Source organism: Vombatus ursinus, unplaced genomic scaffold (genome assembly GCF_900497805.2).
Source record: "Vombatus ursinus unplaced genomic scaffold, bare-nosed wombat genome assembly UNPS02014816.1, whole genome shotgun sequence".
NCBI lineage: Eukaryota > Metazoa > Chordata > Mammalia > Diprotodontia > Vombatidae > Vombatus > Vombatus ursinus.
The window spans coordinates 15,548,960-15,568,450 of NW_020954594.1; positions in this window are offsets into that span (position 1 = coordinate 15,548,960).

Genomic DNA, 19,491 nt, shown 5'->3' on the forward strand with positions numbered 1-19,491 from the left:
CTTTTTCTTGCCAATTTAGGTGTATTACAAGCTGCTAGCAAAGACTCTGCCGCATTGTCATCAGTATTTTTACCTCTTCTGTCTAAATTTAGCCACTTATCCATAACCGAAAAATATTTTTTCTTAAAATATAAATAAATATTGCTAATAATTTCTCAAATACTAGCTTTAGTGTATGAATTTACATTTGTTTATGCTTAATTTTAAAAATTGGTGTTCACACTTACATACACATACAGCAATAATGATGAGGTTTAGAGGTTTAGGGGTGCTAGGAACCCTGAGATAATGACACAGGCCCTGCCTGAATGAATTCAACCCAAATCTTCTTTCAGCCAGAGGAAAGATTTATTAGAGATAAACCACATAGGCCAGACTCTTAAGGAATCTGAACATAGGGACTTTTGCAAGCATTAGAGAGTCTTAGCTTTTGGGTATGAGAAAGTCTCAGCTTTTGAATGGGGGCCAGGGTGGATCTTATATACACTAAAGTAACTTTGGATGGCCAGAGGAGGGTCTGGGAAAAGGGTCTAGGTGAGAATTCAAATTGGAAGGCCTGAGAGATTGAATAGACAATGGGAATAGATAATTAGAGGACCTGGGAGGAAGAAGTTTGAAAGGCATCTGCATAAGATCAAAAGGTGGGGCTAGGGCTTTCAAAGGGAAATAAGGGGAGTGGATAAGGAGACCTTTGAGACCAGAGAAAAGTTTAAGGGCTTTCTGGTTTAAGGGCTTTCTGGGGCCCATTAACAAAAGGTTGCCAAATTCTTTTTGGCAAAAGGGGAAAAGGTCTTCTGAAACTGAATGATGGGCCCACACCCCATCAGTGATGGTGGAGAAATATTATTAAAGGCTTTTATCTTTACTTGCTACAATTAACCCCTTATGTTTCTGTAAAAGAAGGAGATAACAGCAATTTTAAAAATCAGACATTCTAAAACAATACAATCCAAAGATATACTATTTATATTCTTTCTAAGTCAACAAAACTTAAACAATGAGCCATAGAGGCTTGGGTTGAGGCTATTTTTGGCCATTTAATGAAAGCCACAGTGGTTTGGGTTTTAAGGTGGAGTCAAGTAGCTACATATAAAACACAATAGGCTTTAAAAAAACCTGTCTTTCCAGAGCCATGTTTCAAGAAATCATAAATGAAAACCACACTAAGCAAAACGTAAATTGCCCAAGCTTTTTGGGGGAAAAAAATGAAAGGAAGGAGGAAGAGGAGGAAGAGGAAGAGGATGAGGAGAAAAGGGAAGAGGATGAGGAGAAAAAGGAGAAGGAGGAGGAGATTACGCTCAGATAACATGGCAAAGACAATTAATACAAAATGTTATCCTAAGAATCTAGTTCACTCCTTCCCACAAATATAGCCTTCATGGGAAGAGTAAGCTTAAACTTAGACCATAATAATTGTGATGAGGCACACATTTAAGAAATGTGTATGACAAGGTTTAACTCACAATGCCTGCTCTGGAAGTCCTTTTCTCTGTGTAGACTTCATGCAGAACTCTTGTTGTTGTTGTTGTTGTTGTTGTGACTGTTTATCCTTCAACTTGTGCACAAATTAGATACGAGTGGGGCAGAGGTGCACAAAGTCATTGAAATCTAGTAGCAAGACAAATGTCAAGATGACTGGTGTTGACTCAGGATGCAGTGGATACAGACATCAAGTGGAATCTGACATCCCAGGACCTTTATCCATGGGGGAGCCATCAATGAAAATTCGACCTGGTGAGTCGAACCCTTTTTGGGTTCCTTTCAGTGGCTAGCCTAAAAAAGGTGAGTTCCATGCATCACTGTCCCATCTGGGGTGCCAATAATGTGGGGATTGTAATTGCCCAATCTGCAAGAAAAACCACTGAGGCAAGGCTCTGAGCCAAGGACACTTTATTAAAGGGTTCAACCCTCTAATGAAGTCGACCTCAGATCTTCCTCACAATCTGAGATGCACCCTTCTCTTGATAACAGACTTGACACTTGAACATTCTAGAGAGGCTATACAAAGTACAGAGTCCCATTGGTTGATAGATATCTTACTTCAGTGTGCCAAAAATGATGCATCAGCTAAAAACGTATGTCAGCTGGGGTGGGGGGGACCTCAAGTTGGGTGAAACATGAGTTATTTCCACTGACTAAGTGGTCATAAGATGGTCATAAGGTCACCTGCTCATGTTGGACAAAAGAGAATGGTCTGAAGGTACAAAAATAAGTTGGGGGACTTCCCATGTAATTGAATCACCTCTGCCATGCTGGGCTTGGTCAACATGATAGGGTATGGACCCATCATTCATTCAGTTTCAGAAGCCGAGACCTTTGCCCCTTTCACCAAAAACAATTTGGCTCTGGTCTCAAAAGGTTCCTTATTGACTCCCCTTATCTCCCTTTGAAAGCCCTAGCCCCACTTTTTGATTTATGCAGATGCCTTTTAAACTTCTTCCTTGCAATTCCCTTCATTATCTATTCCCATTGTCTATTCAATCTCTCTGACCTTCCAATCTGAATTCTCACCTATACCCTTTTCCCAGCCCCTCCTCTGGACACCCAAAGTTACTTTAGTGTATATAAGATCCACCCTGGCCCCCATTCAAACGCTGAGACTCTCATGCCCACTAGTCCTTAAGGGCATCACCTGGCCTATATGATTTATCTCTAATAAGCTTTTTCTCTGGCTGAAAGAAGGTTTGGGTTGAATTCATTCAGTCAGGGCCCACATGTCTTGATCTTGGGGTCCCATCACCCCAAATCTCTAGACCTCATCAAACATAACAAGCAATATAACTTGCTTCCTATGATTAAGCAAGTGAACTTCAATCTGCAGCTCATAGCTCTTATATACAGAACTTGTAATCACTACCCCTATGGAATCATATCAAACTGATTAATACTGATTAGAATAGAGTAAGGGTCCAAATGAATTATTTCTCACATAAGCATGTACTAAAATATTTATAGGAGCTATTTTTGTCATAGCAAAAAAAAAATGAAAACTGAAGGGGGCATGACTAGCAATTGGGGAATGGCTGAACAAGTTTGTAGTATATGACTGTGATAAAATAATATTGTGCTGTAATAAATGATGAAGAGAAAGGTTTCATAAAAACCTGGAAAAACCTCTATTAACTGAAGCAGAGTGAAATGAGAAGAACCAGGAGAACAATTTACATAATATCTACAATACTGCAAAGACAATTTTGAACAACTTAGAAACTCTGATTAACACGATGCTGATCAACCATGATTCCAGGGGATTCAAGATGAAAACATGCAACCCTGCTCCTGGTAGAGGGGTAATAGATTCAGAGTGCAGACTGCATTTTATTTATTTATTTATATATTGGCCAATGAGGGAAGTTGTTTTGCTTGACTCTTCATTCATGTTTGTAGCAGGAATTTTGTTTTTCTTTTTTAATTGTGGAGAGGGAAGGGTAGATGGAAGTGAGAGGTGGCTTTCTGTTGATCAAAAGAAATAAAATTTAATTAAGAAAAGGGAATAAAGGTACAAAGATAAATGAAACATGGATAATCATAAATCTAGACATGAGATTCCCAGAATATGTTGCATTAGATATTAGGATTTCTATAGGTTGAGAAAACAGATTTGAAAGAGATAGTAGTAATGTGAGGTGTTTTAGACTTTGTCTGGTTGATGTTTCAAGAAATCAGCACTCCCCATCCTGTTGATGTCTTAGGTTGAATACTGATGTTAAGGGAACTGAATGGGAGCTCAGCCCTAGAGTCTCAAAGGTGATGTTTCTGAGACTATGATTTAGTGGGACACTTTCTCAGCTCAATTATTTGATAAGGAGGATGTGACAGAAAAGGTAAAACACTGGAATCTCAGGACACAAGGCTGAGAAAGGAAAGAAAACTCTGAAGAAAGCCATGTCTGTGGGTCCAGTCTTCTTTCTAAATCTGGCACTGACTAGGTGGTAATCTCTTTTTACCTGTGAAGTATCATTTTGGTTAACTAATCATTCTGGGCATGGGATGGAGAGCCATCAGTGACAGTACAGTGATGGAAGTTGTATTTACATGTACAGCAGCCAATATTCCTTAAGTTGTGAGAGGCAGGTGGAGAAGGACAGTACAAGTGTCCATCTTGGTACTGACCTACTACCAAAGTAACTACAATCTTAATAATAGCTAACATTTGTATGGTGCTTTAAGGTTTGCACAGAACTTTCCATGTTATCTCATTTGATTCTCACAAGAACCCTATGAGGCAGGAACTATTATTACAAAGAAACTGAGGCTAGGAAGGTTTAAATTACTTGCACAGTGTCACCCAGCTAGTATGTGTCTAAAGCAGGATTTGAACTTTGGTCTTCCTGCTTCCAAGTCTAGCACTCTATCACCTGGACCACCACCTAGCTGCCTAGATCACAATCACCATTGTTCTCAGTCACCTGCTTCTCTATCCAGGATTGTGAGTATTTTCAATCATTAGACCTGTTTTACTCCCTCCCTCTTGCTCCCCACTCCCCTATGTCAATGACAGAAAGATAAAGGAGGTTCATATAATGCAAGTAAACTTTCTAATTTCTTCCCTTGCAGCTTGAGAACCACAGGGGAGCTACTGAAAAAATGAGGTTTCACCCTGGGGGGTGGCACTGAGATTTACTGCACTTTCTGCTACTGATGGCATTGCCATGCCTTTATGAATCAAACTCCATTGCTTTTGATTGCAATATGAGGTCACAGAGATTTGATAATATAACTGGATTTGAAATGAGTTTTGGAATGTTCAGTGTTTCCAGTAGGATGGAAGCACAAGCCAGTGACGATATGTAAGAGAGCAAGAGGGCAAGTAAGTCCACTCTAACAAAGACTTGACTGATTATTATATTTGTGGAAGCTAGCCTGCTACAGAAATAGCTAAGAAAGCTGGTGAATGCATGGTTTGCACCAATGGAGGAAATATCCTCATTTCTATGATTACAGGTCCATTAGAAAATTGATGTTTCTCCATGGCTACCAAAGTTTTCTGCTTACCTGAGGTCAGAGCCAACAATTTTAATCTTCCAGCACTCTTGCCTCTAAGGCATCCTGATTCTGCCATCTCTAATCCCATACTTCTATGTGGAAGTCCAAGAGAGAGAAAAATTGAGAAAACATGACCAAAAGGGCAGATTTTTTTTTGCCGGTCACTCTTATGGGCCATAGGGAGAGTGGTTCCTCTTACAAGAGTACAGTTATTTGGGCTATAGTCAGTGGTGTGCTGGTCAGGGTTTAACAACAAACTTTCTAGAAAAATGTATATATGACATTAAGTTTAACCTGAATGATTGACATTTTCTCCATTACTTTCTTAATTCTTAAAAATCAACAAAACAATAAATCAAACTGTTTCATAGCATTTGCCCATTTCCAAGGTGTAAATGCTGCCACTGAAAATTTAACAATTTGCTCAGTAGGAATTGGCTCTAACACATTCTTGGAGTAAACCAAACATCAAGTGCTTGGGACCATTCAGAGGAGTTGCCTATCCCATCTCAGCAATGGGCCATTGATGTTAGGATCATCAGTATGGAGTTGGAAGGTACATTACAAGTCATCTAATCCAACTCCTTCACTTTTCAGACAAGGAAACTGAGGTATAAGAAGATTGAGTGACTTGCCTGAGGCTATACAAGTAATAAGTAGGTGATCCAAGATTTGAAGCCAGGTCAACTGAATCCAAACCCAATATTCTTTCCACTATACTCTACAGCCTCTTGATAATTGGTTTCCTTGGAAGCATTCACTTTTAGCAAATGTCTACTTCTGTTATATATAAAATATTGTTCACTTCCAAGAGTTAATTTCAAACCTGGAGACAACTGTCCCAAATGTTATAACTGATTTTCCTAAATGATCTGGTCATTCAACAAATAATTATTAAAAACTTTTTTTAAATAAAAAGCACCATATTAAATAAGTACCATCTTTCCATTTGACCCATCAAAATGGCAAATCCAAATATACCATTGCCACCAAGACAAAACCCTTGGTCAAAGGTAAATAGTTAATTTAGTTTTCAGTTCTATTGATTTTGAATTTTAGTCGTCCCCCCCAAAAAAAAAGTTGGAAAAATTGTGACAATTCTAAGCGAAATTTAGAAATCAGTCCTGGGATAAAAATAACTTAGAAATAGCTAAATAAAACTTGATTTGGAGAAACAGAGTCCTGGGAATCCAGTAACTCAGTTTTGCTTTTCAGCTACTCTGTAGGCTTCTGGCACCAAACTCCTGTCTGGCTAGAAGTTGCTACAGACATTGTCATATGTCTGGCACAGACAATTGGATAAGTCTTTGCTTCTTGGAGTTCTCCTTGTCTCTTTCAGTCATCTGCCTCACACATTCTCTCTCTGTCTCTCTCTCTCTTCCTCTCCTCTTTCTCTCTCTTTCTCTGTGTGTGTGTCTCTCTATGTAATATATATGTATATATACATACATACAAACACAAACACACACTCCCCTACACACATATATTATTTGTTTTTCTTTCTTCCCATAAGTGATTTGTATTAGAGATTTAGCAGATAATACCCATCCTCTTAAGATAAACTAATCTCATAAAGATCCATAAAGTAGAAAGCTCTGTCACATAGGAGGAAAGCCCTTGGGTCTACAGTGGGAAAAGGAAGGTTTTTCACTCTCATAACATCCACAATCATCTACTATTTTTCAGTGTTTAAGTGTCAAGTGCATATGTGTGTGTATGTATGTTTTTAAAGACAAGACTGATTCATTATCTAGCATTTGGCTTCATTATGTAGCATTCATTGCTTAAGTCATCACTTTTGGAGAAAATTGAGCAGTATGCCAATCTAGAGAGCCTTGAAATGTCATGCTTCCCCAACTTGTAAATATGGAAAGTGGATAAAATGGAATCTTGTTATATAGGATTCAAAATTCCACACAATTAATAATGATTGAGCTATGAATTGTATCAGATTTTGATTTGCTGAATGAAAGCTGACTCCTTACATGGCTAAAACAGACTACAAAATGCTCATTTCATTTTTGAAGAATGCATTATATATTTCAAAAGGCCTATTTGTGGATGGATGAATCTGATAGCCACCTTCTTGGCTGTTGGAACAAATTGTTCTCATCCATCCATTCTACCTGGGGAAGTCTTCAAATGACATACCCCAAACTCATTGACAGATCTGAGGCCTGTTGGTTACCCTCAACTTGATTTAGTTCATCAACCAAGATCGTTTGACCAGGGTGCTGCATATGCTACAGCTTTTTGGAGAGTTATATTATAACATAACTAATACTATAGCATAAATACTGTAAAAAGAAACAAGACCTAAGACCTAAGTATTCTGAATAATGTAATGATCAACCATGAATCCAGAAGACTGATGATGAATGCTGCCTAGCTGCCTAACATGTAAAATGAGAAACATTTTTAGATGTGGTCAAGTTGGGAATTTATTTTTCTCAACTATGCTTTTTTGATACAAAAGTTTAATACTTATTTTCTTTTTTCTTTTTTTTTTCCCCCTGGGGAAAAGAGGTGGGAAGGAAAAAAAGCAGATGATTTATAGTTGAGAAAAAAATGAAAATTATTTTTTAAGAAACAGAGTTGTACAACAACTGATTGAAAAGATTGTGCAATCCTAGAATTTGGTGGTTAATATCTGAAATAACTGGAATGACTAGTCAGCAGTTGGGTTGTTTGCTTTACATAATAACAAACCATGCAGAACAGAGGTGTTAAACATCCTGCTGCAAAACTCTTGAGTGCAGCCCAAACCAGATTAAAATGTAATTGGGAAATATTTAACCAAATAAATAAAAATACAATAAAACATAGATCACATTACATTTTAAAACTAAGTCAATATGCGGCCCACAGGGATTCTTATGCACAGATTAGTGGCCCCTGTTTCTATTTGAGTTTGACAGCACTGATGTAGAATATAATGCTAGATCACAGATTTAGGACTTCAGAGCTCCGATAGTCCCACTCATTCATTTTGCATATTGGAAACCTAGCCTAGGGAGGTCCCCAGCCTAGAGGCTTGCCCATAGATTCAAGTACAGGTCCAGTTTTGTGCGCATAATATATGTGTTCCCCAAAAAGACTGCTACCTATGTGAACCTTGAAGACGCAGTCAAACCTTTTCAGTCAACCATATACTTCAGCATATCACTATAGAGGAAGGAGGATTGGATTTAGGATCAGAGGTCATGGATTCAAACTGTAATCCTGCCACTTACTCCCTATATGACCTTAAGGAAGTTGCTTAACCTTTCTGAGCCTCTATCCTCAATAGAATGGGTTGCATGACATCTTGGGTAGACCCTTCCCAGCTCTTTTACTTACCATCTGTGGGATCTTGGACGAATTATTTAACTTCTATGTGCCTCAATTTCTTTATCTATAAAATGGAAGGTTGAAGTAAATGATCTCTAAGGTCCCTTTCAGCTCTAAATCTTATAATCTGTCAGTTTCAGATTAATGGAAGAATTTTTCAAATCCATTTAGGATTTACCACAGTGCTCAGAACAGAAAGTTTTTACTTATATTGTGTGCTATTTAGTTTCAATTCTCTTACAACCCACAGTGCAACATGGTGCCCAATTTTCTCCTAAAATTCTTTTTTATTTAAGATATTAAAGCTTCCATTTTCTAATCTGTAGTTTAAAATGTATTTAGGATGTTGTTCAGTGACACGGCTTCCATTTAGCTATCTGCAAACTGTTTGAATGCCATCAGAATCTCTTGATTAAGTCACAGTTTTCTCACTAATTAAGAGCCATGTATTATTCTCTATATCATCTGTCGGATAAACAGTTTTTGTGCCTGCCAAAATAATATCTGGAGGTGTTCTTGTTTACATCATGTACTGAAGATATAAATAAAAACAAAAACATGATTTACTGTGTGTTGAATAGTAACTGAAACTGCTTCTGAGCAATGTTCCTTTTCTTACTCATCTTAAGCCCAGATCTTTCTGTTAATATAGTTGATATTTGGAAGATAATAATTACCTTAACCTCTGTTCTCAGGTAACAAAGCATTTCTACTGATGTTTTGATTGTGATGTCCATAAAAGAATAGGAATTTACTTCATGATTAAATATGCATTTGAGTTTTTAAAAGATGAAGATGGAAGGAATAAACTCAACTAAGAAGTATAATATGATTTTAAATTATGTTCCACCTAAGTAGGTTAAAAAGTACAATTCAAGTCAATTCAAGCATTGATTAAGTACCCTATGTCAAAGCCATTATGCCAGGTACTGAGAATTCAAAGACAAAAATGAAAATAATTATAGCCCAGAAGAAGCTTAAATTTTGAGTTAGATGTGTGTTGGGATGGAAGGAGATGGCAAAAGATTGGGAGAGAGGCGGACATGTAAATAAAGACAAAATAGAGATACAAAGTAAATGCTAAGATCATTATGGAGTAAAACATTAATGCTTTTATTGATTAGCTTTGTTTATACTTACATTATTAAGAGTAATTTATTTTGAAGGTGAGGTGTATCAAAATAAGCTCTCTGGCTGTGTTCTGGGAATTCCATTGGGGCCTTGGAAGATTTGGATTCTTGGCGCTGTAAGCAATTAATGTCCATAGATTCTATAGTATTCAATCTCCTTCTGTGTTTTGATTTTCTGTATTCTGTTTTTCAAGTGTATGAATTAAATATATATATATATATATATATATATTGCATACTGCATACAAAGTATTATGTTAGGTACTGAGGCATATACCCATTTTAGGCATAAAGGGGCCATAGGTATTACCATGATGTCTGTATTAACAGTGAGAGGTACGGTGTTTGCACACTTTCCCTTTATGGAAGGATTTCTAGAGCATTCTTGAAACTTATCAAAACTCAAAGATAATTTGCATGGTCAATTGCCAGATATTTATGGACATGATGGAAATTGAAAGGACATATTGGAAGAGGTAAGTGTGTTTATGCCCCACTTTAGAAAGACTCAGCAAGATGTGCTGCCCAGGTGGGAGGGGCTTCCCTGATTATACTCTGAAATGATGAAGAGGTGAAAGGAATTCACTTCCCATTACTCCATTAGTAAGAATAATCTTCTACTGAGAGAAGCTTCTTCTTGTATGCCCAATTGGCAAAGCTGTGAGGTGAATTAAAGAAAAAGTTGAAAATGTATTGACTAGCCTGGGGGTATGTGGCCAGGTAATCTCATGCTAAGAGAGCAATGGCTCTTGCCCAACCTGGCAGCAGTGAGAAAGAGCTTCAGGGATGGTAGCAAAGATGGACAGAACATCCTGGGCAGAACATCAGAGCATAGCAGCTAAGAAACCTAACGGCAATTCCATGGTGGCAGAGAAATAGGATTAGTTTCAGCCGTGTGGAGCAGAGTCACATGTTAACATTAATATCATTAAGAAGTCAGCAAAGGACAGCTGCACAAGAGGTGTGACTTGTAGTATCAAGTCCTTTGACTGGGACTCTGTCAAGGAGTTATGGAGTTACAGAAAGTAAAACTGACAGCGACAGCAAGACCCAGCTGATGGTCAGAAAATGGAGCTGTAGGTACTTAGGAAAAAGAGGCTTCCTTGTCAAAATATGAAGTAGTTATCACTAAACTCAACATCATTCACCTCTGAATATGAGTTCTACAGGAATTTGTTTATATTTATATTAGCAGAAGGTGGATTATTGTTCTCATTTGTATACAGGGCCAAAAAATTTCCTACTGCATGATTATTTCCAATGATTTACTTTGCTACTTTGTTTCAATTAAATACTTTTCAATTTTATTTATGGTTCCCAGTTGGTCTATTGGAAGACTAAGTGCTGGATGAGGGATCAAGTGGGATTTCTTCTCCACATTGTGTGTGTGTGTGTGTGTGTGTGTGTGTGTGTGTGTGTGTGTGTACACAGTGAGTTGCAGGATGTGTAGTGTAGTGGATAGAGAACTGAACTTTAAGTCAAAATCTAGGTTCAGATCCAGCCTCTACAACATGTGTTAAAGGAAGACCCCAGGCCCAAAAAGAGGGAACCTAAAGAAAACAGAGTCAAATCACAAATTACAAATGTTTGTTGTCTGAAAAGAACTTGCAGGAGAGGGAAAACCTGCAGAGGAACAGAAAGGGGGAGAGAATTCTGAGCTGTTCAAAGGGCAGCAGGGAAAAGGGTGAGATATTTATGGTTTCTAGAGGTTTTTGGGTAGGGAGCAGGTCTTAAGGCAAGGGCAATATTGGTAGACACAATAAGCCAGGATGTTTAGAAAGTCCTGAGCAAGGTCTTGAGTCTGCAGCTGTTGTGCAAGGTTTCCCGTAAGTTGTTTAGTTTCTGGCAGCTACAGGCACCTCCAAACTCAGCTAGAGTTCACCCACAAAGGATCACTGGTATGTCAAGCTGCTCTGAGCCTCAGAAATCCTTCTTCTTTTAAAAAAATTTATTTATTTATTTATTTTTAGTTTTTGACATTCTCTTCCATAAGCTTTTGAGTTTTAAATTTTCTCCCCCTCCCACCCCAAGGTGGCATGTAATCTGATATAGGCTCTCATACACATTCCTATTAAACATATTTTCACATTAGCCATATTGTAAAGAAGAATTAGGACCAATAGGAGAAACCACAAGAAAGAAGAAGCAAAACAAAACAGAAGAAAAAAAAAGAACAAATAGTATGCTTCCATCTGCATTCAAACTCCATAGTTCTTTCTCTGGATGTGAACAGCATTTTCCATAGAGATCCTTCTAACTGAGTGCTTGTGTAACTCCATTGTCCTGTTCTCCTGTGAAGAAGGGAAGTTCTAGCATATAGTATAGTCATGAGAGTCCATGTTCACAATGTAACCCTGGGGTATGTGACCCTGGGCAAGACAATTGACCTCTCAAAGTACTTGGCAGACCATAAGCTGCAGAGTAGATGCTGATCTGAGTTGGTAGATGGAGTTGCCTACTAGGAAATTCCTACACCAATGAATCATGGTCTGGTAAAACAAAAACAAACAAACAAAAACCCAGCTTTAATTTCTTCTGAACTGCATTCCCACCTCATAGCCACATTGAACTGGATGTCTCATCAAACTTCACATGCTCAAAACAGAGCCACTGCCTTTCCCATTATACCTCCAGGTCTTTGAAACTATTTCTGTCAAAGACACTAGAACCCACATGTATAGCTTCAGAGACATTCTTGACTCTTGCCTTGGCCTCATCCCCCACATCCAATTAATTGTTGTTCTGTTAATTCTATTCCTAGATCCCTGGAATCCAACATTCTCCACTAACAAGAAAACTACTGCATCTCAGGCCCTTGAATTAAACTCACCTGGACCATTGTAATGGTATCCCCACTTCAGGACTCTCCCTTCTCTGACCATTCTTCCTTATGTATATGGCCAACAATCTCCTTAAGACATATTTACCGTTCTATTCTAAAACATTTAGTGACTCCACATTGCCTCTGGAATAAAATACAATTCTCTAAGACTATTTTTTAAAAGACCTTCTCTAATGTGATTAGAATCTACCTTTCCCTTCTAGGTTCATTTCGAATTAAATTCTTTCACGGCCTCTACATTCCAGCTAAACTGAACTACCAACTACTTCCCAATCCTGACCTTCTAACTTCCTCCTATGTTAGTCAACCAGCCAATAAGCATTGATTAAGCACTTACTGTGTTCCAGATACTGTGCAAATCTCTGGGGATACAAAGAAAAACAAAAATACCATCTGCCCCTCAAAAAAGTTCACATTCTAACAGGGAAGAAAATATGCAAATAACTATCAAGATACAAGGTATATAGAGTATAAATGGAAGATAATCTTAGAACGAAGGCCCTAATGGGAAGGGGGAAGCAGATAACAGAAAAGAATTTCTCCTAAAATTCTGATATGTGATTTGATCTGAGTTTTAAAAAAAAGCCAGGGAAGCTGGGAAGTAGACAGGAAGAAGAGGGACAGCATTGCTGAAAACAGGCACAGCTAATGAAAGGGCAGAGTTGGGAGATGGGGTGGTATGAGAGATAGCGTAGCATGAATGCCAGTGTCACTGTGCTGGAGAGCCCATGAAGTGAAAGTATAAGAAAAATGGAAATTTAGGAGGAGTCCAGGTTGTGAAGGGATTTAAAAGTCAAAGAGACATTTCATATTTGGTCCTGGAGATAAAAGGGAGCCCTTGGACTTTATTGAGTAATGGTAGGTAGGTAGAGATATAGTAAGACCTAAGCTTTAGGAAAATCACTTTGGCAACTGAGTGGAGGAGAGACTTGAGGCAAGGAGACTAACTAGAAGGCTATTGAGATATTCCAGGCATGAGGTGAAAAGGGGCAGCACCAGGGTGGCAGTTGTGTCATAGAGATAAGGGGATATGTGTGAGAGATGTGAAGGTAAAGACAACAAGACTTGGCAACAGGTTATATATGGATAGTGGACAGGTTAGTGTTAGTGAAGAGTCAAGGATGACATTGAGGTGAACCTGGATGATTGAGAGGATTGTGGTGCCCTCTACACTAATATGGAACTTAAAAAAAAAAGAGTGGAGGATTTGGTGGAGTGGGGCAAGAATAATGAGTTTTGTTTTGCAAATAATGAGTTTGAGATGTCTATGAAACATCTAGCTGGAGACATCTAAGAGGCAGCTGGTGATATGACACTGTAGCTCAGGAGAGAAGTTAGGGCTCTATATCTATAGCAATGTACATATAGATCTAGATATATCTGGTAATCATCTTAAAGAAATGATAAAAGAACCCAGAGGAGTTGATGTGAACACCAAAAAGGTAATATAGAGTGGGAAGAGATGAGGGACTTGGATAGATGTATATGGGAGAGGCTTTGTTAGAGGGAATGATCTGAGTGAATATTCAACAAAGGAAACTGGGAAGGAGCAATGAGACCTAGAGAGGTAGGAGAAAAACCCAGAGAGAACAAAGTCATGAAGACCTAAAAAAGTAGAAAAGGATGATTGGCCATGTCAAAGGTTATAGAGAGATCAAAAAGGATGAGGATTAGGAAAAGATAATTGGATTCAGCCATTAAGAGATCATTGGTAAATTTGGAAATAGCAGTTGAATGATAAAATTGGAAATCAGATTACAGGGTGTTAAAAAAAAAAAGGAATGTGAGAGGAGAGGAAATGGATTTGCCAAGTTTTGGGGAGGAGAGATATAGAATGATGACTTATGGGAATGGTTAGATCAAATGAGGGGTTATCTTTTAAGGATGAAGGAGATATAAGCATATTTGGGGCAGCAGAGAATCAGGTAGTAGTTAGAGAGAAACTGAAGATTAGTGAGAGAGTAGAGAGGATAGAGTGTGGCCATCTTCCAGAGAAGACAGGATGGAATTTTTATATAAAGGGATTTACCTTAGTAAGGAAAAGTGTCACCTCATTGAGTCAGGAGTTAAGGAAGAGTTAGTGAGGGCGAAAAACAACATTTGAGTGATACAAATTAAAGAAGGGGATTGAAGAGAGAGCTCTTTGAGAAAGGCCTCATTTTTTTTTTTTTGGTCAGGGGAAATATGAGGCAGGGTTCTCCACTGAGGAGTAGAAAAGGCCATAGAAGACCTGAGAAGGAATAAATATATTTATAATATCCCCTGTGGTGAGTGGGATAGCAAGTCCATTAAGGAAGTAAAAGGCCTTAGTCAAAGCCCAGTTGAAATTTTGTGACACAATTGGTAGTGAACTCTTCCAGGGAGCACCATTTCATGTGAATAGGAACAAAGGAGGAAAGTAGTGGGTGTAATACAAGGTTGAAATTTGGCAAGGGGTGAAAGGGACAAGGGGCCCCTATGTAGAGGATACAATGGAGTTGAAGTGATTCACCAAGGTGTAGAGGTAAGGAAAGGAGAGTGTAACCAGTGTAGAAGTGATGGCCTGAGAAAAAACTAAGGAGTGGAAGAATTAGAGATTATAGTGAAGATCAAGAAAAGGGTTAGGGGTCATAAGGCAGAAGAACAGGTGGAAGGTTAAAAGACTGAGATCAGGTAAAGATATTTTATGGTTTGTATATGGGGAAATGTAACACAATTATGGATGATGATAAATAAGATGAAAGATTTCACCATTTCCGTGTATGGATTAGGAGTAGAGGAGTAGTTCATGAAAACTGAGTATATTGAGAAATTAGGAAGTGAGGGTACTTGAGACAGTATCAATATGTAAGGCTCTTTGTATGAGGGCAGAAGATGAGGTGGAGAGATACTGTGAAGCAGACATTGTGGTCATTGAAGAAGAAAGGAAAATGTCTTAGGGAGTCTGTAGATAACAATCAAATCTTGATTGGATGATGAACTCAGAATAAAGGGACTTCAAAAGAGAATATGTTACTGAGTGTTTCTGATAGAGGGAAAGTCTGAAAGTGGCAATGGGAAGCAAGGAATATTCCAACTCTCATGACCAGGATGGATGATGATGATGATGAAAAAGATGATGATGATAATGATCACCATCATCATCGTCACTATGCTACTTTGTTTGTTGCTTCTATAGATTGTGTACCTAATCTGCTCTAATAATAACAGTGATGATGATAATGGAATAAGCATTTATGTAGTGCCTACTGTTTTTTAAACAGTACTAAATTGTTTTAACAATTACAGTTTTCCCTTCCTTTTGGCTCTCAGTTCATACCAGAGAAGAAGTCTGAATTATTATAGTATTAAAGATAATATATGTTGATATTATACAATACTATCATATACATATGTACAATACAATACACATATTTTATGCATTTCTGAGTTTCTAAAATTTTGTGTGTGTTGTCTTCTGGCCTTTGCACATCATCTGCGGCTTCCACAAAACTTCCCCCAAGTTCACATTTAATTTCTTATACTGACCCATGATATACCAAAACCAGGATGAGGAAAGTCATGATGTGGAAGGGAAAACTGTACTAATTTGTAGTAATGTTTGAGATTTGGTACCCCCTTACTTCATACCCCCCTTTCTTATCAGTACACTTGAGATGCTTGACCTATTATTTTTCCACATGTATGCCATTATTTTTTCTAGCTCCATAAAATATAGCTTTGAAACTGTGATTGCTAAAGACAGCTATGTAGAGCTCTGGGCGTGGAATCAGGAAGGCTAGAGTTCAAATTTAGCCTCAGACACTTACTAGCTATGTGACCCTGGGCAGATCACTTAACCCTGTTTGTCTCAGCTTCCTCATCTGTAAAATGAGTTGGAGAGGGAAATGGCAAACCACTCCAGTATCTTTGCTAAGAAAAAGCCCGAAGAATCAGTCATGACTGAAACTGAAGTTTAACCTCCTCATTTTATAGATAAGGACAGTGAAACTCAGATAGATTGTCTTTTTCATAGTCTTATATGAAAGCTTATGTCAAGAAGCTGAATTTGAACTCAGATCTTCCTGACACAGCATACTACCTATCCACTATTCCTTCCTGCTTTTCATTCAATGTTCCTTTCATGACAAATAGACTCAAAATGACTGAAGCACAGCATTCATATATGGGAACAATAAATAAATGGTTAGGACCACATGAACCACCTTTAATACCAGCCAAAGGCATTTGAAATGTATCTTATAGACAACAGGGAACCTTTGAGAAAGCATGATGAAAGCCTGCTTTAGGAAGATTAATCATGGTATCATGTTGAGAATACTGTATTTGGATTTCTAAGGCCGAGGTTCAAATCCCAACTCTGGTACTTAATTACTATATGACCTTGGCAAGTCACTTAACCTTGCTTGGCCTCAGTTTCCTAATTTGTAAGAGAGACAATAAAGAAATTAGAGTAGATGGTCTCTAACGTTCCTGTCAGCAAATCTGTGCTTCCCCAGTGAAGACACTGGTCAGTTTTGTGCCAACATTTGCAAGCATGAAGTCTTAAATATTTCTTTCCTGGTGTGTGGTACTTTGATTCATGCTGGTCCCTATGGATTCTTTTGTGCTTAAATGGCAAATTTGGAAAATATGTAGAAAATATAGATAGGTGTCAGATACAGTCATATGATATATGATAATATGATATCAATTTTTCTCTTTGGGTTAAAGTGAGTCTCGAAGTCAGGACACAAACACTGCAGCCAGTCTCAAAAAAAGGGGATTAAAAATAAAAAGACAGAGAGAAAATCACATGCAGAAATCAGTGACAGTAATAGACAGAACCAGACTTCTTAAAACTAATCAGTCAATTATCTAACATTTATTAAGTATCTGCTATGTGCCAAGCGCTATGCTAAACCTGGAGATGCAAAGAAAGGCAAAAAACAACAACAACAAGAAAAGCAATCCCTGCTCTCAAGTATTTAATAGTCTAAGCAAGCAACTATGTACAAACAAGATATGTACATTGGGAGTAGTCTCAGAAGGAAGGCATTAAGATTAAGAAAGACTAAAAAATTCTTTTGGTAGAAGTTAGAATTTTGTCTTAGACTTAGGGAACTGTTCCAGCACTTAGCACAATATCCAGGACATAGTAGGTGTTTAACAAAAGCTTATTGACTGACTGATAGACATTGAGGAAACCTTGAGTTGATCCAGCTTGTCTAAGCTCCTTTGCCTGAGTTACTTGTTTTGATGGTACATTAGAGCACTATTGAGCTCCTCATAGCTACTCCAAGGGTACCCAGTCAAAGAAATGGTATCAACAGCTTCAACTTTTAGTGTCCTGCACTAACCAAGACTCCTGTGGCTTCAATACCTTTTAAGGAAAATTAGTTAAAAGGTATCGAGATATTCCTCAAGACTTGGTTGAGTCAGGGGATTAAGGGTTCAAATTGTTGATGTCACTTCCACCTTGCCTGATTATAAACCAGACCTTGGGAAAGGCCTATTGCAAAAGGTGGGACCTTAGCTACGACTTGGAAGAAGCAAAGAACACTAGTAAAGGAGCATGAGAGAGTTCCAGACATGGGACAGCCAGTGAAATACTTTTTGTTTTTTAGGCAATTGGGGTTAAGTGACTTGCCCAGGGTCACATAGCCAGTAGGTGTCAAGTGTTTGATCTGAGGCCAGATTTGAACTCAGGTCCTCCTGACTTCAGGGCCGGTGCTCTGTCCACTGTGCCACCTACCTGCCCCCAGTGAAATACTCTGAATGAAGAGCCAGTGTCTAATTGGAGGAACAGCAAGGTGGCTAGTATCACTGGATCTCAAAGTAGAAGATGGGAAGCAAGATGTAAGAAAACCAGAATGGACAGGCAGGGGTACTATGTCAATTTGAAAAATTTCCACTCTTACTTGAACTGTGAATGGTGAAATTGAATTCTCTAGGCTCTACTTAGGGTCTCTCTTTCTAGGACTGTGACCTGTGTTAGCCTTTTCTTGAAAACTTTCCCCCTTACTGCTCTGGGGGTGCTCCAAGGCTGGACTCCCATCATTGGGCATTGCAGCACCCAGTCTCTGCTTAGGGCCCTTCTCCTGCCACTGTCCTCTGGAGTATGGTTCACTTTACAGAATCATTCTGGGTTCCTAGCCATGCTGGTCTCCTCTTGGTACCATTCTGTTGTGCTGGAACTGCTTTGTGCCTTCTCCATATCAAAGTTTCTGAAGGATTATGAAAGATCTTTGGTGCATCCCTGGGCTAGGTGGAGAAATTTAGAGTTATTCTCCTTATTTCTTTTTCAATTGTGACATTTTTAACCTTTATCGAGGTGTTTACAGGGAAACTGAGTCACTTTAGGTATTATCATAACACTATCTTCTTAGTGCTTTCAAAACAAGGTGAGAAAGATCTTTGAATTATCAAAGCAAGAAGTCAGCCAGTGTATTTTTGTTTTTGTTCTGTTTAAATCAAATCTTTGTACATGGACCATTAATCCTGGCAATTTCCAGAAAACTAACATCTATAATAAAACAGCAGTTTTGATTTAGATTTCAAAACATTTATATGCACATGAAGATTATAACATTAACACTGAACAACAAAAGTTAACTACTCTTTTCTAGACCTAGCGATTATATAGCATATTTTAAAATGGAAATGCACCAGGAAGTGCCACATTAAGAAATGCATAAGTTCAAAGGATTTCACTAGCTCATGATGATGATACCCTTTCCTTCTAATTCCATATTATTTTTCAAAATTAAGAATCACTTTTTCCTCAAAAACCATTTTTAATGTTTTCCTATAAATAATTTTTAAAATTTGTTTCACATCATCTCCCTTCTTTGGCATGTACTTCCCACCTAACCTCTGTCTCTTAAATTTATGGTATATGTTCATAAATATATGTTTTTAATGTGGTTGACCACCTTCACTATTTGATGAAAAGATGATTTTTGTTTTCTCACTTGTCTCTCTATCATGTTATTGACTAAGATCATAAGGACCATGTGTGTGTGTATATATATATATATATATATATATATATATATATATATATGTCTTTCTTAAGGGTTACCATTTAATATCATGCTCACAATGGTTGTCAGATAGATATTGATTAGAACTAGGCATATGTTTATTTCTGATTCTCATTTTAGCTGATGTTTGCTACATAAAAGTCTCTCCTTTGGCATGAAAAATTCACTCTCTAGGATTGTAATTTTAGAATAAATATAT